Source organism: Salvelinus fontinalis, chromosome 38, assembly GCF_029448725.1.
Source record: "Salvelinus fontinalis isolate EN_2023a chromosome 38, ASM2944872v1, whole genome shotgun sequence".
NCBI lineage: Eukaryota > Metazoa > Chordata > Actinopteri > Salmoniformes > Salmonidae > Salvelinus > Salvelinus fontinalis.
In genome coordinates this window covers 11,604,285-11,630,958 of record NC_074702.1, presented here as the reverse complement: position 1 = coordinate 11,630,958, position 26,674 = coordinate 11,604,285, and the positions used below count along the sequence as shown (strand labels likewise).

Below are 26,674 nucleotides of genomic sequence, written 5' to 3'. Positions count from 1 at the left end.
ATTTATTTAGCACTTGGAGGCAGGACTGGACAGGTGTTAGCATGGCAAAAGATGAACTAAACCCCTGCAATACGACATAGCAGAGGATTTAACCTAATGCCTTATGAGACTGCCCCTGTTGTACCTCAGATATCCACCAGAGAGCGACACAGTACAGGGAATGTTCTCCCCTATTGGGTTGCCATCCAGAGAATAAGGAACAAGACATATTTTATTTTTTATTTATTTAACCTTTATTTAACTAGGCAAGTCAGTTAAGAACAAATTGTTATTTACAATGACGGGCAAACCCGGACAATGCTGGGCCAATTGTGCGCCACCCTATGAGGCTCCCAATCACAGCCTTGACGCACTGAGACAAATGGTTTTCAGCGCATTTTCACAGCCATGTAACTAGGAACTTTAGTTTTTGGACATTTGTGAGACTAAAATCTCTGATGCAATTATGCAACAATTTTGTGCTGTTTTTTCCAGATTAGTGAGACAAGGGGCCAGATTCAATCAGATCACGATGCTCGTTTTAAAGGCAACGTTCCCAAGTTCGCGGAGAACACATTAATGGTAAATGTTGAATATGTCAGCACAATCTTTTAAATGTCAATTGTGCTATAACGTGGATCTTCCGTGGTCCGGATTGAATCTAGGTTTAGAGTTTTGTGGAGTGGCAATGCTTGTTTTCAATTCAAACGGTCAGTGGTGAGTTCAAATGATTAGGCTACCACCATGATGTAAAAGTTAAAACAGCCATATGATCATTTCATTCTGTTTAATGAATTCCCTTTTTAGGATTTAGAGAAGGTGTTGCCTACTCCAGAGGAGGCTGGTGAGGGTGGACAGCTCATAATAATGAATGGAGTGAATGTAATGGTCTCAAACACATGGAAACCAGGTGTTTGATGTGTTTGATACCATTCCATGTATTCCATTTCAGCCATTACTATGAGCCCCTACCATTTAACTTCTGGGTCACAATCCCGGATCCGGGAGCACCCCCATCAGTAAAAAAGCTGACTAGCATAGCCTAGCATAGCGTCACAAGTAAATACTAGCATCTAAATATCATTAAATCACAAGTCCAAGACACCAGATGAAAGATACACATCTTGTGAATCCAGCCATCATTTCTGATTTTTAAAATGTTTTACAGGGAAGACACAATATGTATTTCTATTAGCTAACCACTGTAATATTTGTGTTGTGGAGAAATAACAAGGCAGGAGACGGGAGTACAGTTAGTTTTCCTTTAGTCAAAAACCTCCTCGTGCTCTACAGATTCACGGCACACTAGTGCGCATGTGCATTTCCTATTAGGTGTAGTAACGCAACACTGTCGTAACACATCACCGCTTAGTAACAGCATAGTAACTAATATAAACAGATGTAGATCCCAGATACTACACTCCTCCCCCATAGTGTTTAACTCCCAGAGAACAAGGTAAATATATTAGGGAACTACTAATGCAATATCTGAACAATGCATTCTTAACATTTTCAACTTCTGGGTTGAAGCAGACTTTTCAGAGCCCAGCACAAATCCAGGGGATTATTCTGCCCCGAAGATGGAGTTTGTGTCCTAATAACTAACCCAGGTAATGTCCTTTTTCTTTCCTTTTATCTAGGACATATTAAAGTGTTTGTTTGTTTTACTGTCTGTTACCTTAACCAGCTCAACTCACAGGTCAAGCTTTTCAGGTGCCCTTCGCTGTCGAATAGGATATCTCCGCTCCTCCTGGGCTTCCGGTGGTGGGCCAGGTTCGGGTTGAAGGTCAGGCTCTGTCTCTCCCGTACGTCCACAGTCAGGAGAATAGTCCTGGGGGTCGTTATTGTTCTCTCGGCGTGTCTCTGCTGGGGCGTTGGACCGTAGCAGATGATCCACATGAACGTTGACCTGGCGATGACCAATTTGGACTTGGTAAGTCAAAGGTCCTTTGCGTTGCAAGATTACACCTGAGTTCCACAGGCTCTTGGGGTGTCTGAAATCACGTACCATCACCCTCTCTCCCTCTTTGAATTCTCTGACAGTCTTTGAGTGTCTGTCATGAGCTTTCTTCTGCTGTAGCTGGTGCTTTGCCACAGTGCTTGACAAGTCTGGTTTCAACAATGTCAGGCGGGTACGTGGTTGGCGTCTCAAAAACAGTTCAGCTGGTGTACATTCCGTTACTGTGTGTGGTGTGTTACGGTAAGTAAACAGGAACCGGGGAAGCCTTTGGTGGGTGGGCACAGACTGAACCTCGAGTCTAGTCCAGGCCTTCTTAAAGGTTTGCACGGTTCTCTCCGCTGCTCCGTTTGATGCCGGATGGTAAGGTGGTGACAGGATGTGCCTTACTCCATTGTTCTTGAGAAACATTTCAAAATCGTTTGACGTGAAAGGAGGGCCATTGTCCGATACGAGCTCCTTGACTAGTCCAAAGGATGCGAACAGGTGTCTGAGAAGATTGATGGTCTTCTCAGCTGTGGTCAGTTGAGTAGGGAACACTTCCATCCACTTGGAATGGACATCGACGACAACAAGGAAATGTTGCTTGTCAATCTCGGCGTAATCCACATGGATGCGTTCCCAAGGTGTCGCAGCCCAGGACCATGGATGAAGAGGTGCAGCAGCAGGCTTGTTGCGAACAGCTTCACAAGGTGAGCAGTGGCCTACATGCTGTTGAATGTCCTGATCCAGTCCAGGCCACCACAGATAACTGCGAGCGAGTGCTTTCATTCGAGTGATCCCTGGATGTCCCTCATGCAGGTCAGATAGCAGTCTCCTCTGGAATTTTTGAGGTACCACCACCCTTGATCCCCACAGAACACATCCTTGATCAGTGGACAACTGGTCTTTCTTGTCGATGAATGGACGAAGGTTATCGTCATTTACGAAGTTTGGCCAACCTCCTAATGTTAAGTCCAAGACTTTGGAAAGCACTGGATCTTTCCTTGTTTCCTCTGCTATGTCTGAAGCAGATATGGGCAGTTCGTCAATGAGAGAGATCTGGAAGACTGCTCTATCATCTTCACTGTCGGAGTCACTATTGGTAGTCTTGATAGTGCATCTGCATTTGCGTGATCACTGGATCGTCTGTACTCAATCTCGTAGTCGTAGGCTAACAATATCAGAGCCCAACGTTGCATTCGAAGTGCAGCAAGGGTTGGTATAGCTGATTTTGGTCCAAGGATGGCCAACAGAGGCTTGTGATCTGTCAGCAGTTGGAACTTCCTTCCGTACAGGTATTTGTGAAACTTCTTCACTCCGAATATTATGCTCAGGGCTTCCTTCTCAATTTGGGCATAATTTCTCTCACTTGGTGACAGAGTCCGTGATGCAAATGCAATAGGGTGTTCTTCACCTGACGATAGAACATGTGAGATGACGGCTCCTACTCCGCATGGAGATGCATCACACGTGAGTCTCAGCTTCATCTCTGTGTTGTAGTGGGCAAGCCACTTGCTCTTTAGCAGACGCTGTTTGCAAGTCTTGAATGCTTCTTCGCATTGTGGGGACCAATTCCACTTTGTATCGGCCTGCAGCAGTTGGTGAAGCGGATGCAACAATGTGGACAAGTTTGCCACAAACTTTCCGTAATAGTTCAGGAGCCCCAAAAATGACCTCAGCTCTGAGATATTTGTGGGTGCTGGTGCGTTTACGATTGCTTCCACCTTGCTGTTGGTTGGGTGCAGGCCTTGTGCATCAATCTTGTATCCGAGATACTCCACTGAGTCCTGGAGGAACTCACACTTGCTGCGTTTCATTCTCACTCCGTATTTCTCCAGTCTTGACATCACTTTGTCCAGCACTACAAGGTGCTCTCCAATGGTTGGTGCTGACACGAGGATGTCGTCCATGAAGCACACAACGTTGTCTATACCGTCCAAGATCTGATCCATTGTGTGTTGGAATATCGCTGGAGCTGTCGAGATTCCGTAGGCCAAGCGATTGAATCTGAATAGCCCCTTGTGTGTATTGATGGTCAGATACTGTTCTGACTCCGGATCCAGCTTCAGTTGCTGATAAGCGAATGCCAGGTCCAGCTTACTGAAAACCTTCCCACCAGCTAGAGTGGCAAACAGATCTTCAGCGTTTGGTAGTGGATATTCCTCTGGTAGTATGCAGCGATTTACTGTGACCTTGTAGTCACCGCACATTCTGACGGTCTTGTCTTTCTTTGGGACTACAACAATCGGAGCGGCCCAATCGCTCCTCGCTACTTTCGTGATTATGTTATTCTTCTGTAGGCGGTCCAGTTCCTTCTCTACTGCTTCCTTAAGAGCATAGGGAACTGGACGTGGTTTGTGAAAGATAGGCTTGGTTCCTTCTTGCACTCTGACTTTTGCTGTGAAGTCTTGTATTTCGCCGTAGCCATCTTTGAAAAGTTCTTTGTGCTTCTCCAGCATGTTAGTGAGTGTAGCCTGACTCACCGGTTTGTCCTTTCTCAGACTGAAGATTTCTCCCCAGTTCAACTTGATCTTTTGTAGCCAGTTTCTGCCTAGCAAGGCTGATTTTTCTCCTTTAACAATGACAAGCGGTAGCGTCCACTCCTTCCCCTCATACCGAACTGGTACCTGGATCTGCCCTAACACAGGAATAGTGTCACCAGTGTATGAAGAAAGGCGGATGGACGCTGGATGAAGAGGGCACTCTTTCAGTTTTTCTTTGTAGAGTCTCTCTGGAACCAGAGATACAGACGCTCCGGTGTCCAGCTGCATTTTTACCGGTTTTCCCGCTAACTCCATGTTGAGATAGATTCCATCTTTTTGTTGTTGAGCTGTGTACACTGTGGACAGTACTTTGTGCGCTCTTGCTCTGCGTTTTGAGGCTTTACACACTTTCTGTAAATGTCCAACCTTTCCACAATTGTGGCACTTTACATTTTGGAATCGACATTCACTGTGCTGATGATTATCTCCCCCACATCTGTAGCAACTTGGCTTAGACCTTTGAGATGTGGGCTGCTTTGTTCTTGTGTAACCTTGAGGACGGGACTGAGAAAAGTGTGACTTTTGTGAGCCTTTTTCACCCCGTGCCTCACTGACCTTATGAACACCTTTCTGACGTTCTGCATATCCCGATAGCTCAATAGTATCCCTGTGGGCAAGCTCGAGTCCAAGTGCGATATCACAGGCTTTCCGAAAGGTCAGGTCCTTCTCTGACAGAAGCCTTCTGTGATATGCTTCACCTGTGAGACCACATACAAACTTGTCTCTAAGAGCATCATCAAGAAATTGTGCAAACTCACATGTACTTGCCAGCCTTTTCAAAGCAAGGATGTAGTCTGCCACGGTTTCCCCTTGACTCTGGTGACGTTGGTAAAATCTGAAACGTTCTGCAATGAGAATTGGCTTAGGCTTGAAATGCCTTGAAAGAGTATCAGTCAGTTCTGCATAGGTCAACTCCACTGCTTTTATTGGTTCAATGAGACCTTTCAGCAATCCATACTCAGTTGGACCCAAAACACTGAGAAATACGTCTGCTTTCTTTTCATCTTTGATTTCATTTGCAGCCAGCCAACGCTCAAAACGCTCCAAATAGGAATCAAAATCCTCTTTTGTAGCCTCAAACTCCGGTACTCGACTAATGGTTGCCATTTTCAAAGTTAATTGTTCAGTTTCCTTATTCCTTGTATTCCTTAATTTTCATCTAATTCTTCACTTCAGAAGTTTCTGCAATTACTTCGTTCACTGCACTCATTTGTAATAATGTACACACCGTGTTACATTCCTTCTTCCTTTTTTTTTTTTTCTTTCTTGATAATATTTCTCCACTGAGATCGCCTAATTTCAATGGGTTCAATGACAGTTCTTTTTATTTTACCACCAGAGGGCAGTGTCGCTATTCTGGACTCCAATAGTCTTGCTACTTGGCAGCTCCTGAACACTGTACCTGCTAGCAGTGCTTAGCCTTTTTTTACTGGCGAAAGAAATAAAAAAAATAACTGACGAATTACGTAATTATTTTGAGTTTCATTACTCACGCAACATTCTTCCCTTCAAGCAATGTCCGTTAAAGAAGTTTAACCACCTCGTCGCCACTGTAATATTTGTGTTGTGGAGAAATAACAAGGCAGGAGACGGGAGTACAGTTAGTTTTCCTTTAGTCAAAAACCTCCTCGTGCTCTACAGATTCACGGCACACTAGTGCGCATGTGCATTTCCTATTAGGTGTAGTAACGCAACACTGTCGTAACACATCACCGCTTAGTAACAGCATAGTAACTAATATAAACAGATGTAGATCCCAGATACTACAACCACGATAGCAAAAGAAAAACTTTTTTTCCCCACCATTTTTTTCCTGCATAGGTAGCTATCACAATTTCGACCAAATAAAGATATAAATAGTCACTAACCAAGAAACAACTTCATCAGATGACAGTCTGATAACATATTTATTGTATAGCATATGTTTTGTTAGAAAAATGTGCATATTTCAGGTATAAATCATAGTTTTACATTGCAGCCACCATCACAACTCTCACCAAAGCAACTAGAATATCTACAGAGACCAACATGAATTACCTAAATACTCATCATAAAACATTTATGAAAAATACACAGCGTACAGCAAATGAAAGACAAAGATCTTGTGAATCCAGCCAATTTTTTAAGTGTTTTACAGCGAAAACACAATATAGCATTATATTAGCTTACTATAATAGCCAACCACACAACAGCATTGATTCAAGCCAACAATAGCGATAACAAATAAACCAGCAAAAGATATTCATTTTTTCACTAACCTTCTCAAACTTCTTCAGATGACAGTCCTATAACATCATATTACACAATACATATAGAGTTTGTTCGGAAATGTGCATATTTAGCGGCACAAATCGTGGTTATACAATGAGAATAGTAGCCAAGCTGCCAACAATATGTCGGGAGAAATGTTGGGAGAGGCACCTAATCTAATCAGTAACTAATCATAAACTTGACTAAAAAATACAGGTTGGACAGCAAATGAAAGATACATTAGTTCTTAATGCAACCGCTGTGTTAGATTTTTCAAATTAACGTTACTACAACATACAGCGTGCATTAAAGCGAGACCGCACCGAAATTAATGGCGGAACAGTAGTTTTACATTTTTCAACAGAACAACGAATTAACATCATAAATACTTCTTACTTTTTGATGAGCTCCCATCAGAATCTTGGGCAAGTTGTCCTTTGTCCAGAGGAATCGTTGCTCGGTTGTAGATTGTCGCCTTCAACTTTGGAATTAGCAGTAAACATTAGCCATGTGGCGAAGACGTGTCCAACTCACCATAACGCAGCACAAATAAAATACCGAAAATCACAATATACTGATATAAACTGATATAACTCAGTTTAAAATAACAACATTATGATGTCTTTAACACCTATATCGAATAAAATCAGAGCCGGATATATCTAAGGCCTATAAGGGGAGCTTTCTAGAACGCCATCCTGAGGTCTGTCTTGCGTCATGGCGAATGAAGGAAAGACTGAACCCCACGTTCCCAGTCCATTTATATGGCCTCAGATCTGCCTAGCAACTCCATTCCAATTCTCACTATTTGCTGACATCTAGGGGAAGGCGTATGCAGTGCATCTCAACCAATAGAAGACATGCAAATTAATAGACTGACCTCAGAACAGCCTGGCTGATTTCAGATTTCTCACTTCCTCACAGGAAAATTGCTCCAACTTGAGTTCTGTTTTACTCACAGATATAATTCAAACGGTTTTAGAAACGAGAGAGTGTTTTCTATCCAATAGTAATAATAATATGCATATTGTACGAGCAAGAATTGAGTACGAGGCAGTTTAATTTGGGAACGAAATTTTTACAAAGTGAAAACAGCACCCCCTATTGAGAAAAGGTTGTGCCACCAGCCACCACTGGCCTACTCTAACCTTTCAGTTGTACTCATCTATTCCATGGCCACACACAACAAAGCTGAAATGAAACAGATTGCCATATTTGCTCTGAGACTGTTACTAACAAGTGTGGCTGTTTGTACTGGCTTGTGTCTTTGTGTTTGGGTGTCAGATAGACAGTGTGTGTTGTTTCTGTGTTTGCGTGATACCATGTGTGTAGTGTTGATTTCTGAACACTAAGCCTGCTGTGTTTGCCAATCTCTCATCCACTGACTACTGGGGCTTTGTGTGTGTGTGTCAGTGGTGTAAAGTTCTTAAGTAAAAATACTTTAAAGTACTACTTAAGTAGTTTTTTGGGGTATCTGTACTTTATGTTACTATTTATATTTTTGACAACTTTTACTTTTACTTCACTACATTCATTAAGAAGATAATGTACTTTTTACGCCATACATTTTCGCTGACACCCAAAAGTACCCGTTTCAATTTTAATGCTTAACAGAACAGGGAAATGGTCCAATTCACACACTTATCAAGAGAACATCCCTGGTCATCCCTACTGCCTTTGATCTGGCAGACTCAGTTAGTTTGTAAATTATGTCTGAGTGTTGGAGTGTGCCCCTGGCTGTCAAAAAATAAATCATATAATTATAATAAGTTGATCGTGCCATCTAGTTTGCTTAACCTAAGGATTTTGATGTATTGCATTTACTTTTACTCAAGTATGACTATTGAATACTTTTTCCACCTCTGGTGTGCGTGCATCTGTGTAGGTACACTGGCAAGCTCGGTGCCAGTGTATTCCCTTGTCAAATGTTTACAAGACTGTCTCATCTATTTTTCGTCAATAATCATAACGCCACTCCATCAAGTTTTTCTCCCATCTCCCAGGAGTCTCCCAATCAGTAGACTTTTTATACCTCTGTCTCATCCCCCTCTCTCTGTTTCTTTCTCTCCCTCCCTGTTTTTGAATAACAGCTGTTCTGGAACACCTGAACCCCTCCTCCCTCCCTCCCTTGGCTCCCTCTCTTTCTCTACTCTGTAATTTTGAGGAGATGGGGAAGGATAAACATGTCCTTGAGTGATAGGGAGAAATGTGTGAAATGCACCAGAGGAGGTGAGTGTTTGTTCACTTGCTACTGTTAGACAGAGGCTCTGTCTATCACCAAGTTTCTCTGCTAGGCTTTACTCCCAACTCCCATTGTTCTCAGTATAGAGGGAGAAAGAGCTTGCTTTTAATGGTTGTCTTTTATTCTGGCCTTTTATTTGTGTGTGTGGAGGCGGAGGGGGAGTGTGTGTGGTGCGTGTGTGTGTGTGGGGGGGGGGGGGGGGGGGGGGGGATAATTACCGGTGTGGTCCCCAACAACAGCAATTACCACTGTGAAACAATTATCAAATTAACTTAATGCATATCGTAGTGTTTTAGCCATTCAGTACTGTAGATAGGAGGTGGCCGTACGTAGTCTTGTCCTGAATAGAATACACTGACAAAATGGATGTAGTCTAGGATGTAGTCTGGTACAATACTGGGTCTGCATGTGTGTGTGTGTGTCTTGCTACTTGGTTTCTGTGTGCAGTCACAACTGATCTGTCATCTTGTGTTTGTGTTTGGGGCAGGTGGTGTTAACTGGCAGTGTACCGCCCAGCCAGCCCGGCACCGTGTGTGTGTGTGGTACTGCCCCCAGCCGGTGTGTGTGTGTCTTTCCTTTGCTCGATTGGTGGATTGCTGCCTCAATCCCCCCACCTGTCACAGAGGGTGGGGTTGGTGGGGTGGGGGTTGGCTGAGAGGGAGGGCACAGAACAGATGCTTTTTACACAGACAAACACAGGCGATGACTTGGCACTGGGACAATGAGTCTCTCTCTCGCTTTCTCAAAGAAGAGATGGGGAGATAGAGAGAGAGAGGGACCCTGGAGAGAGAGAGGGACCCTGGAGAGAGAGAGACAGATTACACAGATCCACAAAGAATTCGAAAACAAATCCAATTTTGATAAACTCCCATATCTACTGGGTGAAATTCCACAGTGTGCCATCACAAAAGCAAGATTTGTGACCTGTTGCCACAAGAAAAGGGCAACCAGTGAAGAACAAACACCATTGTAAATACAACCCATATTTATGGTTATTTATTTTCCCTTGTGTACTTTAACCATTTGTACATTTTTACAACACTGTATATATATAATATGACATTTGTAATGTCTTTATTGTTTTGAAACTTCTGTATGTGTAATGTTTACTGTTAATTTGTATTGTTTATTTCACTTTTGTATATTATTATTACCTCAATTGCTTTGGCAATGTTAACACATGTTTCCCATGCCAATAAAGCCCCTTGAATTTAATTGAATTGAATTGAGAGAGGGACCCTGGAGAGAGAGAGAGAGGGACCATGGAGAGAGAGGGAGAGGGGGATCCTGGTGAGAGAGAGGGACCCTGAGAGAGAGAGGGAGAGAGGGACCCTGGAGAGAGAGAGAGAGGGACCCTGGAGAGAGAGACAGACCCTGGAGAGAGAGACGGACCCTGGAGAGAGAGAGAGAGAGAGAGGGACCCTGGAGAGGGAGAGGGACCCTGGAGAGAGAGGGAGAGGGGGACCCTGGAGAGAGAGAGGGAGAGAGGGACCCTGGAGAGAGAGAGGGACCCTGGAGAGAGAGAGGGACCCTGGAGAGAGAGACGGACCCTGGAGAGAGCGAGAGAGAGAGAGGGACCCTGGAGAGGGAGAGGGACCCTGGAGAGAGAGGGAGAGGGGACCCTGGAGAGAGAGAGGGACCCTGGAGAGAGAGACGGATCCTGGAGAGAGAAAGGGACCCTGGAGAGAGAGAGAGGGGGACCCTGGAGAGGGAGAGAGAGAGAGACCCTGGAGAGAGAGAGGGACCCTGGAGAGAGAGAGGGACCCTGGAGAGAGAGAGGGGACCCTGGAGAGAGAGAGGGACCCTGGAGAGAGAGAGAGGGTACCCTGGAGAGAGAGAAGGTACCCTGGAGAGAGAGAGAGGGGTAGTAGAATAAGAGTGGGGGTAAAACAACAAACTTGTCAAAGGTGATTAAGCTGTGTGCCTGTTTGCTGACAGAAAACACTTCCCTACCTATCTAGAAATCTAAATACTGGCTACTTGGCTATTCTAACCCCCTACCTTCCTCTTTCTCCTCAGGTCTCTCTCAATTCAATTGACTTTATTGACATGGCAAGTTCATTACTACTTACATTGTCAAAGTTAACATATCGAAAAATACAAATCAAATATATATGTATATATATACAAAATGTATATATAAATAAATGGTGGGACCAACAGCAATAATAGTAGTAGTGGACATGGGAGTAATTACCATTAACAACAACTACAACAACAATATTAATCAGAACAACAATACATTACAGCAACAGTAGTAGACCAGTGTCAAATGACTTGAGAAGACACATGACCTGGTGTGAAAGACAAAACAAAACAAGATGGGAAATATTATCAACATTACTTTGCACTTTTCACTGGCTGTCCCTCAGGTTGTGGCAGGAGGATACATATTTGGCTGCCAAAACTGCACATTTTGGCTTTTCACCCAATAAATATTTGTTTTTTTCTTCATCTTTTATAGTTTCAAATTCTTTGTATTGAATTATAATTTTGGGAAAGAAATATTCTCTTAGGTCTGAGTATTTGTCACAGTGTAATAGGAAATGTAGCTCTGTCTCTACCTCTCCCCTGGAGCAGAGTGAGCGCAGCCTGTCCTCTCTGGGCAGCCAGGTTTGTCTGTGACGACCGGTCTCTATAGCCAGACTGTGCTCTCTGAGTCTGTACCTAGTCAATGTTTTCCTCAGTTTTCTATCAGTCACAGTGGTCAGATAGTCTGCCACCATGTACTGTCTGTTTAGAGCCAAATAGCATTGATGTTTACTTTGATTTTTTGTGGTGTCTTTCCAATAGGTGATGTATTTTTATTTTGTGATGATTTGGTTGGGCCAGATTTTCTGAGGGCTGTCCCGAGGCTCTATGGGGTTGGTTTGGGTTGGTGAACTGAGCCTCAGAACCAGCTGGCTGAGGGGACTCTTCTCTGCTTTCATCTCTTGACATTGTAGAGCTGTGTGATGGAATATTTTGGGGTCACTTGTTTTTAGATGGTTGTAAAATTTGATGGCTCTTTTTTCTATTCGAATGAGGAGGGGGTATTGGCCCAATTCTGCCCTACATGCGTTATTTGGAGTTTTTCTTTGTACTTGCAATATGGTCTTGCAAAACTAAGCATGCAATATTTCAATTGGATGTTTGTCCCATTTAGTAAATTCATTATTAGCGAGTGGACCCCATACTTCACTGCCATATAGAGCAATCGGTTCTATAACTGATTGAAAAATGTTGAGCCAGATTGTAATTGTAATTTCGATTTTGATGTTCCTTTTAATGGCATAGAATGCTCTTCTTGCTTTGTCTCTCAGCTCATTCACAGCCATGTGAAAGCTACCTGTGTTGCTGATATTTAGTCCTAGATATGTGTAGTTTTTGTCATCCTTATTTCCGGACCTTTTTTGGAATATCATTCTATTTGTTTTTTTTAGGTTAACGGTCAGAGCCCAGGTCTGACGGAACCTGTGAAGACGATCTAGGTGCTGCTGTAACCCCTCTTTAGTGGGAGACAGCAGCACCAGGTCATCTGCGTACAGCAGACACTTGATTTCGTTCAGTGTTGTGTAGGGTGATACCAGGTGCTGCCGATTCTTCTAATGTTTTTGCCAATTCATTAATGTAGATGTTAAATAATGTTGGACTTATTGGGCAGCCCTGTTTCACTCCACGCCCCTGAGAGAAGAAGTCTGTTTGCTTGTTGCCAATTTTAACTGCACATTTGTTTTTAGTGTACATTGATTTAATAAAATCATATATTTTCCCTCCAATACCACTTTCTATTAGTTTATAAAAAAGACCTTCGTGCCAAATTGAATCAAATGCTTTCTTGAAATCTACAAGACACGAGTAGATTTTGCCTTTTTTTAAAAAAAATCCAATCTGGCTTCTGCTCAGGACGTTGTGTTCGTCAAGGAAATTATGTAGTCTGCTATTTTTAATACTGCAGAGAATTTTCCCCAAGTTGCTGTTAACGCAAATTCCTCTGTAATTATTGGGTCAAATTTGTCTCCATTTTTATAGATTGATGTGATCAATCCCTGGTTCCAAATATTGGGGAAAATACCTGCCATGAGGATAATGTTGAAGAGTTTGAGTATAGCCAATTTGAATTTGTGGTCTGTATATTTGATCATTTAATTTAAAATACCATCAGTACCACAGGCCTTTTTGGGTTGGAGAGTGCATAGTTTTTCCAATAATTCTTCTTCTGTAATTGGGGTATCCACAGGATTCTGATAGTCTTTGACTGCTAATTCAATGATTTGTAGTTTTTCTTGTATATCTTTTTGTTCTGGGCTCTTTGTTATATTGCTGTAGAGGTTTGCAAAGTGATTTCTCCACATATCCACATTTTGGATAGCCAATTCCTCATGATGAGGTTTGTTAAATTTATTCCAATTATCCCAGAAGTGGTTTGATTCTATGGATTCCTCAATTCCATCCAGCTGATTTCTAATGTGCTGTTCCTTTTTTGTTCTTAGGGTGCATTTGTATTGCTTCAGTGTTTCCCCATATTGAAGGCGTATATTTTTGCTGTCTGGTTCTCTGTGTTTTTGATTATATATATTTCTCAATGACTTTCTTAGATTTTTGCAATCATTATCAAACCATTTTTCATGATCTGTTATTTTTGGTTTGCTCTTGTGCTTCTTTAGATTAGCCAAGGAGGCTAATTTGTCAAATATAAAGTTTATGTTCCTAACGGCCAAATTTACACCTTCATTGCTGAAGGAGAATGTTAAGGGTAAAAAGTTGTCCAGGAGAGATTGTATTTTTTGCCTACTAATTGCTTTTTGGTAGATGTCTGTACTGTTTGCACTCCATTTATAGGCCTGTTTAGTACCATGTAATTTATTGGGCCGTGATGCTTCATGGTTGGGTTCTGCTCTTCTCAGATACACTGTGATTTTACTGTGGTCTGAGAGAGGTGTTAGTGGGCTGACTGTGAAGGCTCTGAGAGACTCTGGGTTTAGGTCGGTGAGAAAGTAGTCTACAGTGCTGCTGCCAAGGGATGCGCTGTAGGTGTAACAACCAAAAGAGTCTCCTCTCAGCCTACCATTGACTATGTACAGACCCAGTGTTCGACAGAGCTTCAGGAGCTGTACTCTGTTTTTGTTTTTCACTTTGTCATAGTTGTTTCTGTGGGGGTATGTGGGGAGGGAAAGGTTGTTGCTTCCTGGTAGGTGTTTATCCCCATGACTGTTCATCGTGTCTTGTTCTAGCATTCAGGTCTCCAGAGACCAGTACGTTGCCTTGGGCCTGAAAGTGACTGATCTCCCCCTCTAGAATGGAGAAACTCTCTTGGTTGAAGTAGGGTAATTCTGAGGGGGGAATGTATGTGGCACAAGGAAGACGTTTTTATCTGTCAAGATAGCCTCCTTGTTGATTTTTAACCAGATAAAGAATTCTCCTGTTTTGATCAATTCGATTGAATTAATTAGTTCAGATTTATACCATATTAGCATTCCCCCTGAGTCTCTGCCCTGTTTGATTCCTTTTAATTTAGTGGATAATATGATTATCTCCCTATAACCTAATGGACAGCCAGTGGAAACATCACCTCTGCACCATGTTTCCTGTAGTACTACAATATCAACATCATCAATTTCTTTCAGGAAGTCTGGGTTTCTGCTCTTTAGCCCAAAAGCAGAGGACTTCAATCCTTGTAAATTCCAACATGCAACGTAAAAGGATTTCATAACTTTTTTTTTCTTTTTTCTTTACCTTCAAAATGAGACAAACACTCACAATCCAACAAGAACTATTAAAATGGGATTTTTCAATTAAAGTAAACTCTTATTTTGCAAATGTGATTTGTTTATCATTTAAGATAGAATTTGTGTCATGCCACTTGGGTGGATGTAGTGTGAGAATGGTGGAGTTCTTGTGCTCATCTTACCATGGCCCTCGGCCTATCACACGTGAGCATAGTAGACTCAGCATTTGTTTAATGTCACTCATTTGGTTGGTGGGGGCTGGGCCAGTTTCTCCTCTCTCTGTCGCTCCCTCTTCCACTTCACCCCCCCCCCCCTACTCTCCAAAGTTAATTCCCTTGATACATTCATTATCCATTATATAAATCATTTTTAATCACATTTTTAACATGCAGATTTATGTACATATTCAGGAGGTTGAGAAACACAACGGCCAAATTAATATAAAAGTCATTATGATGACAATGGCCTGAATTAATGAGTATTATCTCTGACAACTAGAAAATTTAAGATAATGGCTTATCATAGAGAATTAGTATTTATGACCGAGAGGGTGTGGAACTTTGATAAGCCAATTGAATGGCCTGCCTTAGTGAGATGTCTTTGTGCTGAGTTCTGTGAGTGTCCCTTTGGGCTTAAACACACACTCTGCAGCTCCCCTTTTTAGATGACACTTTGCTCCGATATGCTGTTTGCATGTGTGTGTTTGCGCACGCGCGCGTGTGTGTGTGTGGTGGGGGTTCACAAGGTTAGAGAGCTCATTTAGGGTCCCTTTGAGGCGATTGTGTGTTTGTCCCCTGGTCCCTCACTTCTCTCTTCTACACAGTCACCTCTGACCCCAGCATCTCTCCCCCAACCCCCCCCCCCAGGCGAATTCCAATGCTCCCTCTTAAGCCTAGATCCCTACTTGACCCCCCTCCCCCTGTTTTACTCCTCTCTCTCCCTCCCTATATCTGTCTCTCTTTCTTCTATCTCTTTCTCTCCTTTCCTCCGTCTGTCTTTCTACAGCCTCCCTTTCACTCTCTCGTTGCCTCTTACAGAAAGGGGTTCTGTCTTTGTCCTTGTAACCATGAAGCACTGTTCGTGTATCTTATCCCCTGAATGGCTAGATAAACATGCCTGTCCTTCAGAGTCATTGTCCCACTGTTCCTGTGTGTGTGTGTGTGTGTGTGTGTGTGTGCGTGCGTGCGTGCGTGCGTGCGTGCGTGCGTGCGTGCGCGCGCGCCCCTGTCTGTCAGGTGAAGAAGGTCGAGGAAGAGCTTGAATTCAGTCCAAACTTTGTCTGCTTTCAAATCCTCTCTTTCCCATTTTTATCTCTGCCTCTAATATACTAGAACTCACTAAGAACACCTTCATAGTATTCTACTCTGCACAATCTCTGCAAATGGTAATGCAGCCAATCATTTCCTGAGCCAATTTAAATGCATTTCCCCTCATTCAAATCACCTTGTATGTACATAGCATCAGTAGAGGCAATAAACAGAGCATTCAGGAGGTATTCAGACCCCTTGACTTTCTCCACATCTTGTTACGTTACAGCCTTTTTCTAAAATTGATTAAATAAAGAATGTCCTCATCAATCTACACACAATACCCCATAATGACAAAGTGAAAACTTTTTTTTTTTTTTAAATGTTTGCAATTGTATTTAAAATAAGTATTCAGAGCCTTTGTTATGAGACTCCAAATTGAGCTCAGGCGCATCCTGTTTCCATTGATCGTCCTTGAGATGTTTCTACAACTTGATTGGAGTCCACCTGTGGTAAATTCAATTGATTGGACACACCTGTCTTTATAAGATCCCACAAAAACCAATCCATGTAGTTGAAGGAATTGTCTGTAGAGTTACAACACAAGAACACAGTGGCCTCCATCATTCTTAAATAGAAGAAGTTTGAAACCACCAAGACTCTTCCTAGAGCTGGCTGCCCGGCCAAACTGAGCAATCGGGGGAGAAGGGCCTTAGTCAGGGAGGTGACCAAGAACCCGATGGCCACTCTGACAGAGCTCCAGAGATCTTCTGTGGAGATGGGAGAACCTTCCACAGAAGGACAACCATCTCTGCAGCACTTCAGCAATCAGGCTTTTACAGAGAGATCCTTGATGAAAACCTGCTCCAGAGCGCTCAGGATCTCAGATTGGGGAGATGGTTCACCTTCCAACAGGACAGCGACCCTAAGTACACAGCAAAGACAACACAGGAGTGGCTTCGGGACAAGTCTCTGAATGTCCTTGAGTGGCCCAGCAGGAGCCCGAACTTGAAATCGATCGAACATCTCTGGAGAGACCTGAAAATAGCTGTGCAGCGACGCTCCCCATCCAACCTGACAGAGCTTGAGAGGATCTGCAGAGAAGAATGGGAGAATCTCCCCAAATACAAATACAAAATAGCTTCCAATACTCTACTCAGCAAACTGGATGCAGTTTATCACAGTGGCATCCGTTTTGTTACTAAAGCACCTTATACCACCCACCACTGCGACTTGTATGCTCTAGTCGGCTGGCCCTCGCTACATGTTCGTCGTCAGACCCACTGGCTCCTGGTCATCTACAAGGCTATGCTAGGTAAAGCGCCGCCTTATCTCAGTTCACTGGTCACGATGGCAACACCCACCCGTAGCACGCGCTCCAGCAGGTGTATCTCACTGATCATCCCTAAAGCCAAAACCTCATTTGGCCGCCTTTCCTTCCAGTTCTCTGCTGCCTGCGACTGGAACGAATTGCAAAAATCTCTGAAGTTGGAGACTTTTATCTCCCTCAACAACTTTAAACATCTGCTATCTGAGCAGCTAACCGATCGCTGCAGGTGTACATAGTCCATCGGTATATAGCCCACCCAATTGACCTACCTCATCCCCATACTGTTTTTATTTATTTACTTTTCTGCTCTACTGCACACCAGTATCTCTACTTGCACAAGATCATCTGATGATTTATCACCTCAGTGTTAATCTGCTAAATTGTAATTATTTGCTCCTATGGCCTATTTATTGCCTACCTCCTCATGCCTTTTGCACACATTGTATATAGATTCTCTTTTTTTTTTTCTCCTACTATGTTATTGACTTGTTTATTGTTTACTCCATGTGTAACTCTGTGTTGTTGTCTGTTCACACTGCTATGCTTTATCTTGGCCAGGTCGCAGTTGCAAATGAGAACTTGTTCTCAACTAGCCTACCTGGTTAAATAAAGGTGAAATAAATAAAATACAGGTGTGCCAAGCTTGTAGCGTCATACCCAAGAAGACTCGCTGCCAAAGGGGCTTCAACAAAGTACTGAGTAAAGGGTCTGAATACTTATGTAAATGTCATATTTCAGTTTTTATTTTTTAATACATTTGCAAAAAATTCGAAAAAACCTGTTTTTGCTTTGTCATTAAGGGGTATTGTGTGTAGATTGATGAGTAGGAATTATTTTTAGTTAATACATTTTAGAATAAGGCTGTAACAACAAAATGTGGGAAAAGTCAAGGGGTCTGACTACTTTCTGAACACACTGTACATATAATGATATATGGAAATCACTGTCATTTTTTAATGCTACATTTAATGTCATTCATAAGATCCCTCCGATCCTTCACGTGTCTGTAGGCCTATGTAGCAATAGTAATAGTCTTGTATTTAATGGTATATCGAAACCATTGTCATCTTAAAATGGCAGTTTAATCTATTCCACAAGACCCCTCAGATCCATGGTAATGGCCTTGTATTGGATGACATATGGCGATCATAGGAATCGTCACTGCAGGGCAGTTTTGACCATTGACACCAATCATAAGCCCCTCACTGTTCCCCACATTACCAGCAAGCCAAACGACAGGCATCCATCTTAGATCTTACAGTGGTGCTTTTGGAATGGTCTGACTCTCCCAGTGGTTGGTATACCAACATTAGGCTAACATTATGCGTATGCCTGCAGGCCATGGGCCAGTGCAGTAATGAAGAGAGGGTCATGGTTGCCTGCCTCATGATGTATAAATTGTTCATGTGCCCAGCGTCTCTCTCCCCTCCATCAGACTATTACAGCTGAGACCAGTGTTCCCTGCTACTGTACTGCTACTGCTCTGCTCTGTTCTTACCAGCCTCGCTAGGACACTGGAATCTCATGAATACAAATGCTGTTAAATGGCAGCCCCCTAGACATTACCTGTGTGTGTGTGTGTGTGTCTGTGTGTATAAATATATATACAGTGGGGAGAACAAGTATTTGATACACTGACGATTTTGCAGGTTTTCCTACTTACAAAATATGCAGAGGTCTACATGCAAGCAGACACTTCTATTTTCATTCTAACAATAGAAATAAACACATTGCCAAAGTGCATAATATAATAATCATGTATAATTGCACAATAGTTTGGACAGACATGCAGGACTAGATGCAGAAATATCTGTTTATCCTTGTGATTGCATTTCTCTACATTGTCTGATGGCAGCGTCCTTTCTGGCCCTGTGAGTGTCAGGCACTTCTAAATCTATGAGTCAGTCAATGTCTGCCTCCAGTCCCATCGCTCTCTGTGGTTCAAGGCCAACGGCTGGGGTTTAATCAGGTGAAACGTGTAAGGGCAATTAGGAGCACACTGTGTCAATGTGTCAGTGTCTGACTGTGTGTGTTGCAGGGAGTGTGTGTGTGTGTTGCAGGGAGTGTGTGTGTGGGATATCCTACCACAAACAACAGATAAACATGTTCTGCCTCATTGCAACCACACACTTCTCCTTTAACCGTAACTATAATAAGGTCAAATAAAACCAGATGCAGCTCATTCCACCTCTCCCATTAAATCATCTAGCAGTGTCAGTGTCAGTGTCACGATCGTCGTAGTGAGGAGACCAAGGCGCAGAGTGATTAGAATACATTCTTCCTTTTAATAATGAAGAACACTTAACAAACAATACAAAATAACAAAACGAACGTGACCGCTATAACACTGAGTGCAAACATGCAACATCACATAGACATACCCTAGACAAGACAAAAACACACATACCACCCTCGTCACACCCTGACCTAACCAAAATAATAAAGAAAACAAAGATAACTAAGGTCAGGGCGTGACAGTCAGACTGTATCTGCCCATATGTGTGTATGTGCGTGTGTGTGTGCTTTACAATATCACAACATAAATATAAATGAAATAAATAAATATTCACACTCTTGCTTTGCTTTTGACCCATGGGTAAGCCCAATATACAGTGCATTCGAAAAGTATTCAGACTCCTTGAATTTTTCCACATTTTGTTACGTTACAACCGTATTCTAAAATGTATTAAATCATTTCCCCCCTCATCAATCTACCTACAATACCCCATAATGACAACGCAAAAACAGGTCTCCCAGTCCCTGATGCTGAAAAACATCCCCCATGATGCTGCCACCACCATGCTTCACCGTAGGGATGGTGCCAGGTTTCCTCCCAACTTTACCCTTGGCATTCAGAACAAAGAGTTCAATCTTGGTTTCATCAGACCAGAGAATCTTGTTTCTCATGGTCTGAGAGTCTTTAGGTGCCTTTTGGCAAACTCCAAGCAGTCTGTCATGTGCCTTTTACTGAGGAGTGGCTTCCGTCTGGCCACTCTACCATAAAAGCCTGATTGGTGGAGTGCTGCAGAGATGCTTGGAAGGTTCTCCCATTTTCACAGAGGAACTGTTGGGGTAGGTTCCTTGTTCCTTGTCAATCATTTGCTTATTGGTGAAATCAGCAATCATACAATATCTTTAAGTAAATCAATTAAACCTTTATTAATGCAATTGCAGACAGAAGTTGACAACGGGAACATAGCACACATGTTTCCGAGTAAGTTCTGCCAAATAGGAAAGGGTCCTAGTTGCTTTATTATGCTTGCAGTCAACCCGTAGTGATGTCACTGCCTACGTCATCACCTTCTACTCATGAGACCAAGCCCATGCATATACAGTTATACAAACAATAGTTCCAGCTTTATAGTGGTATGTCTGACTAGTTTCTTATCTCTTTCACTCCCCTGCAGGGTTCTGTGTCTATGAATCTATTTTAGCCTTGAGGCGCTTTCTCACAGACACCCTGTTTTGATTGCAATAACTCACACATCTCTCAGACCATTTCTTTATAAGAGGCAGAGACTAGAAAAGAACTGTGGAACAATATTAAACCTTATAATGCATATATATATAGTTAATCTGTGGTCCAGGACCCTATAAATGTAGTGAGGGAGGGTCTTATAGCCCTCCCCTTCTATTAATAAAACATAAGCATAATCAATTATTATAATACATCAATCATTTGGTGCAGCCCCCTATCATGACCCCAAGGTGAATCCCATCAGAACTCTAGAGCTATGTCAGAGTGACAATCGGGTTCTTGGTGACCTCCCTGACTAAGACCCTTCTCCCCCACTTGCTCAGTTTGGCTGGGCGGCCAGCTCTAGGAAGTGTCTTGGTGGTTTCAAACTTCTTCCAGTTAACAATGATGGATGCCACTGTGTTCTTGGGGACCTTCAATGCTGCAGAAAGTTTTTGGTACCTTCCCCAGATCTGTGCCTCGGCACAAACCTGTCTCGGAGCTCTACGGACAATTCCCTTGACCTCATGGCTTGGTTTTTGCTCTGACATCCACTGTGGGACCTTATATAGACAGGTGTTTGCCTTTCCAAATCATGACAAATCATTTGAATTGACCACAGGTGGACTCCAATCAAGTTGTAGAACATCTCAAGGGTGATCAATGGAAACAGGATGCACCTGAGCACAATTTTGAGTGTCATAGCAAAAGGTCTGAATACTTATGTAAATATGGTATTTCAGTTTTTTATTTTTAAGACGTTTGCAAAAAATTCAAAAAATCTGTTTTCGCTTTGTCATTATGGGGTATTGTGTGTAGATTGCTGAGGAAGATTTTTTATTTAATCCATTTTAGAATAAGGCTGTAACAAAATGTCAAGGGGTCTGAATACTTTCCGAAGACACTGTAAGACATCTAACAGCGTTTGTTTCCAGCGTTTGACTATATGTTACATTTGAGTCATATAGCAGACACTCTTATCCAGAACGACTTACAGGAGCGATAAGTGTTAAGTGCCTTGCTCAAGGGCACATGGACCAGATTTTTCACCTAGTCGGCTTGGGTATTCGAACCAGCGACATTTCGGTTACTGGCCCAATGCTCTAACCGCTAGGCTACCTGCTGCACAGACGCCATAATGGGACAGATGCAATGTTGAGATCTCTATACATATTATGCACCTTGCATTGATGACACAGTATTCTGCTAACAGGACCCTTGTTAGACTGGCCCACTTCATTTCTAGCCCGTATATAAAGAGTTTCTCCATTCTGACATGTCTTTGTCTCTCCACTTACTTTGTACCTTCTCTCTCGACTATCTCTGACCCCTCTCTCTCTTTCTTCTAACGTGGCCCCCACTCTCTCTTTCTTTCTCTCCCTCTTTCTCTATACTCAGCTGGTGGGCCAGCCAGGAGGCATGGCGTGCGTTAGAAGAGCGTAATCTGTTCTTTCTCCCCTCCATTTCCATTTTAATCCCTCGTTCACAGCTGGAACCAGGGTGCTTTGCATGCAGATGAGCCGAGGAGTTGACTCTCTTGGAAAGCAGAAGCAGACACAAGGAGGGGCACGAGATGAAGAGGAGGATGAAGAGAAAGACGAGGAGGAGAGGGTGAGTGGCAGGGCCAATGAAAGACAGGGAGATTATGTCAGTGTTTAAATTTACTCAATGCTCATTGATTACAATATTTTCCCTCTACAAAGAGGATTTGGTTCCATGGTTCCCACCACACAGATTGAGATGTACTGTAAGGTCTATACAGTGTGGCTGCAGTCATCAGTGCCTTGTCATCACAGATACTGACAGTGATGATTAATGACCACGGGTTCATGTGTCAGGGCATGACATAACAGCCAGGCCACTGTTGCTGACAGTGAGGAAGTGAGTGAGACATGAGTGGTGTTTGGGGTGAATGGGGTGGTGTATGCGGGTGGTTTGAGGTGACTTGGAGCACAGAGAGTTAGACTGTTACCGGATCTATTATCGAAATCTATAGGACACACACAGCCAACCACAGACTATAGCTTCACTCACTCACTCACTCACTCACTCACTCACTCACTCACTCACTCACTCAGTCACTCACTCACGCACGCACGCACGCACGCACGCACGCACGCACGCACGCACACACACACACACACACACACACACACACACACACACACGCATGCGGCACAGCAGACACTCAGTTTTCAGTTGTAGCCTGTACCTAGACAGTTGATTATAATAACATGTATTGATTTGGACTTTCAACACCAGAAGTGTACGTAACCCTGTCCTAAAGAGGGGGGGACCCTGTCCCCCCTTTAGGACAGGGTCACCCCCTCTTTAGGACAGGGTAACTTCTGGTGTTGACAGTCCAAATCAATACATGTTATTATAATCAACTGACAGCAGATGGTATGTCTAGGCACAGGCGAGGAGGCAGAAGTTGGGACGGAAGTCTAGAAGTGTGTATGTGTGTGTGTGTGTGTGTGTGTGTCTCAGTGTGCATGTGTGTCTGGGCCAATCTGTCTCAGGGGAGGCCCAGCCTGGGCCCCTCTCATGAGGGTTACTTCAATAGAGATGTGACGGAGCAGGCTTCACTAGACACACACAGATGGGCCCCACTCAAGATACAGTATGCACGCGCACACACAGATGCACAAACACTAGACAGACTGAACATTAGGGAAACAAGGAGGCATCTAAAGAATGCACATGATCAGATAGAGTTGAGGCACACTGAGCACGAGGCAGATACCATAGTGGACCTACAGCGCAGCACTTAGCTACTTTGGAATACACTACACAGGCAGAGCTGACAGTTAGCCATTCATTCCAGGGAATATTCTGATCGTTGCCAGAGGATCTGGTTTGCATCAACAACTATTAACATTATTCTTGTTATCTATGAGATTTATATACTGGTAACTAATAACATGATCTCTGTTTGATGGCTGTTCAGTTGAATGTGAATATCTACCGAAGGTCATATCAGGTTACAGTAAACATGAACTAGTAAACATTATTAATAATAACTATCTTGCCAATAATATGTATACAGTACCTGTCTGATTTCATTAGGAGATATTCATGTTTTCCCTGGAGAGACATGAAACTGGCCAATGTAAGTCCAACATTTTTACAACTGTGATTCTTGTAGAGTTTGCCTGTTATTATTCTTTAACATGATTTATGTATTTCATATTCTTAGCCTGAGGGTAGAGTGCAGAAGCGAAGCAGGATTTGGATTGGTGCAGTCGTGATAAAGGTCCAAACTATCCCGGAGGCGTGTAAGATACTGTACGTATGCAGAAAGTCAAACACATGTAGAGAGAAAGTAAGGTTTGGAGGCGAGAATATATTCTAATTAATTTTCCACAAAAAATATACATTTTTATAGAAGGAGTGTTAAAATAGCTGGACGAAAGCCAAGTTATTCACTTTGCTGGTTTGAGGGCTCAACAGAGCTATCGTTATGACTGAATCATCATGGGGAGAAAAATGTAAAATGTACATTTCAAACTGTGTTTTAGATGTTAAACTTTACCCTTTTAAACTTTTCACGTTGTATCTTTTTATCGCCCTGAATAATGAGCTGTAGTAAATTATCTTATACCTCAACAGTCCCAATCACAGCTCAGATTACCGTTAGTATAGTACATCAAAACCAGAGCCTATTGTTAGTGTGCAATGTGCATGCTGAATTAAATGCCTTCATAGGTTTAATCTGCACTGATTGGTGGCCATGTGAAGCAGAATCCCAGGTTAAGGATTATGACCTGAGCCCTCTGACCTAGAGCCTATAGTGTTCAGCCTAAACACACCTAGAGCCTATAGTGTTCAGCCTAAACACATCTAAACGCCTATAGTGTTCAGCCTAAACACACCTAGAGCCTATAGTGTTCAGCCTAAACACACCTAGAGCCTATAGTGTTCAGCCTAAACACACCTAGAGCCTATAGTGTTCAGCCTAAACACACCTAGAGCCTATAGTGTTCAGCCTAAACACACCTAGAGCCTATAGTGTTCAGCCTAAACACACCTAGAGCCTATAGTGTTCAGCCTAAACACACCTAGAGCCTATAGTGTTCAGCCTAAACACACCTAGAGCCTATAGTGTTCAGCCTAAACACACCTAGAGCCTATAGTGTTCAGCCTAAACACACCTAGAGCCTATAGTGTTCAGCCTAAACACACCTAGAGCCTATAGTGTTCAGCCTAAACACACCATCCCTGTGGGAACAATAGGCCGGCTATAGAATACTGTAGTCATGCACACTCACTGTTTACTGATCCCATGTTTTTCTTTACTGTTACAGGTATAACCACAACATGACCATACAAGATGACCTACTGTATGACACCCCCATTGGACCACGGTCTGACTGTAGACCCACAGCCTGTGACTAGTAAGTAGCCCTATTGTCTTGTAACACATCCTGCTTGGCAGCCCAGTGAGCTGCTGTGGAAATGTCAGATTCCCTCCCACAGATCTACTGTCAGAGTAGGCAGCATTGTGCTGGGCATCTCACATAAAGATAGGCAGTCAGAGTGAAACTGTTTGGAACCAGAGGATCTTTGTGGAACCAAAAAGGATTCAATATGATATGGTTAGACTTACACAAAGAGCTATTAATGGTTAACCAGCATCATCAACTCCCAACTTTCACATTCCATACCACTCTTCCTGTGGGTTGACTGTTTAAACTGGCACTCAGGGGATAGAATTGACTGTATGTAAATGAGAGAAAAATATTTAAATGCTATGTGATATGTGGTTGTCTCACCGACTTTAGTGGACTGCACTTAATGTAAGTCTCAACATAAGTCTAACCATATCATATTGAACCATTTTTGGTTCAATATGAAAGATCCTCTGGTTCCAAGAATATTAGGTGATGGTGAAACTTCAGGGTAAAGCTGGGGGATAAAGACAGGGGTATAGAGGGGGTAGTACAAAGGAAAAAGGGATAAAATGAAAGAATAATGAAGAGAGGATATAAGAGGTGGTGGGTTCTTTAATTCCAGAGGATAGTTAACATATAGCCTCGGGGAAAGACAGGAATATGTAGGCTAAGAGAAATGAGGAAATGAGAGAGCAGACTATGAGCTCAGGTGAATCCTTATGTCTTCCTTCAGTATTATAGGATAGATGACATCTGACAAAATCCTCTCCCTTGTTATTCATCTATTCACCACCAGTCCCTCTCTTTCCCTTCCTCTCTTCCCGACCCCCCCCCCCCCCTCTCTCTCATCTCTGGTCTTGGCACAGACCTAAGGGAGGATCACTCAGCTCTCTTCCAGGCAGTGATACTGTCTACTATGAATCACATTAACCAGAAGCCCTCTAATACTGTTAATGTGCTCAGAATTGAAACAAGAGCACAACGTGATCAGCTGTACCAACCTGTACCAACTCCCTGTCAGGTACTCTCAGAAGAAAAGAGTGCTATGTAGAACCACTTGTCCCTGTAGGAGAACCCTCTGAAAAAAGGTTCTAGATAGAACCCTTTCAGTTCAGATAAAAAACATTTTTGGTTCCAAATAGCATCCTTTCAAAGATTTTATTTATATTCTCTCTGTGTCCTAGTATTCTGGTATCCCCAGTTCCCCGCGGAATAGAAAGCTGTACATAAAAGGTGTCAGGTCCCATTGGTGTATAGCAGAAGCTACATAGACTATAGTATTACACAAGTTCAAACCAAAGGTGAACCACAGCAGTGAGTAAGGCAGTCACCCAAGCTGACCACCTCTGTATAGTGAGGGGCTTAGAAAGGGGTCAGAGAGAGGTTGTGCACCAGAATGCTATCCTCTTCTCTCCCGTCCTGCAGGAGTCCATTAGGTAATGACATAGTAAATCACTAGGTTACCTACTACTCCCCTTCACCCTGACATAAGCTCAGCTCAGCACAAGCATTTCGTAACACTCGCATTAACATCTGCTAACCATGTGTATGTGACCAATAAAATGTGATTTGATTTTAAACTACA

The 26,674-nt window shown here is 42.8% G+C and overlaps 1 long non-coding RNA gene across 1 annotated transcript; it reads left to right on the top strand.

Moving 5' to 3' along the window:
* Positions 1–18,105: 18,105 nt before the first annotated feature.
* Positions 18,106–26,674, top strand: LOC129837667 (uncharacterized). Its single transcript, XR_008756740.1, has 4 exons — positions 18,106–22,306; positions 23,895–23,983; positions 25,003–25,092; positions 25,956–26,674. It is a non-coding gene; the product is annotated as an uncharacterized LOC129837667 (long non-coding RNA).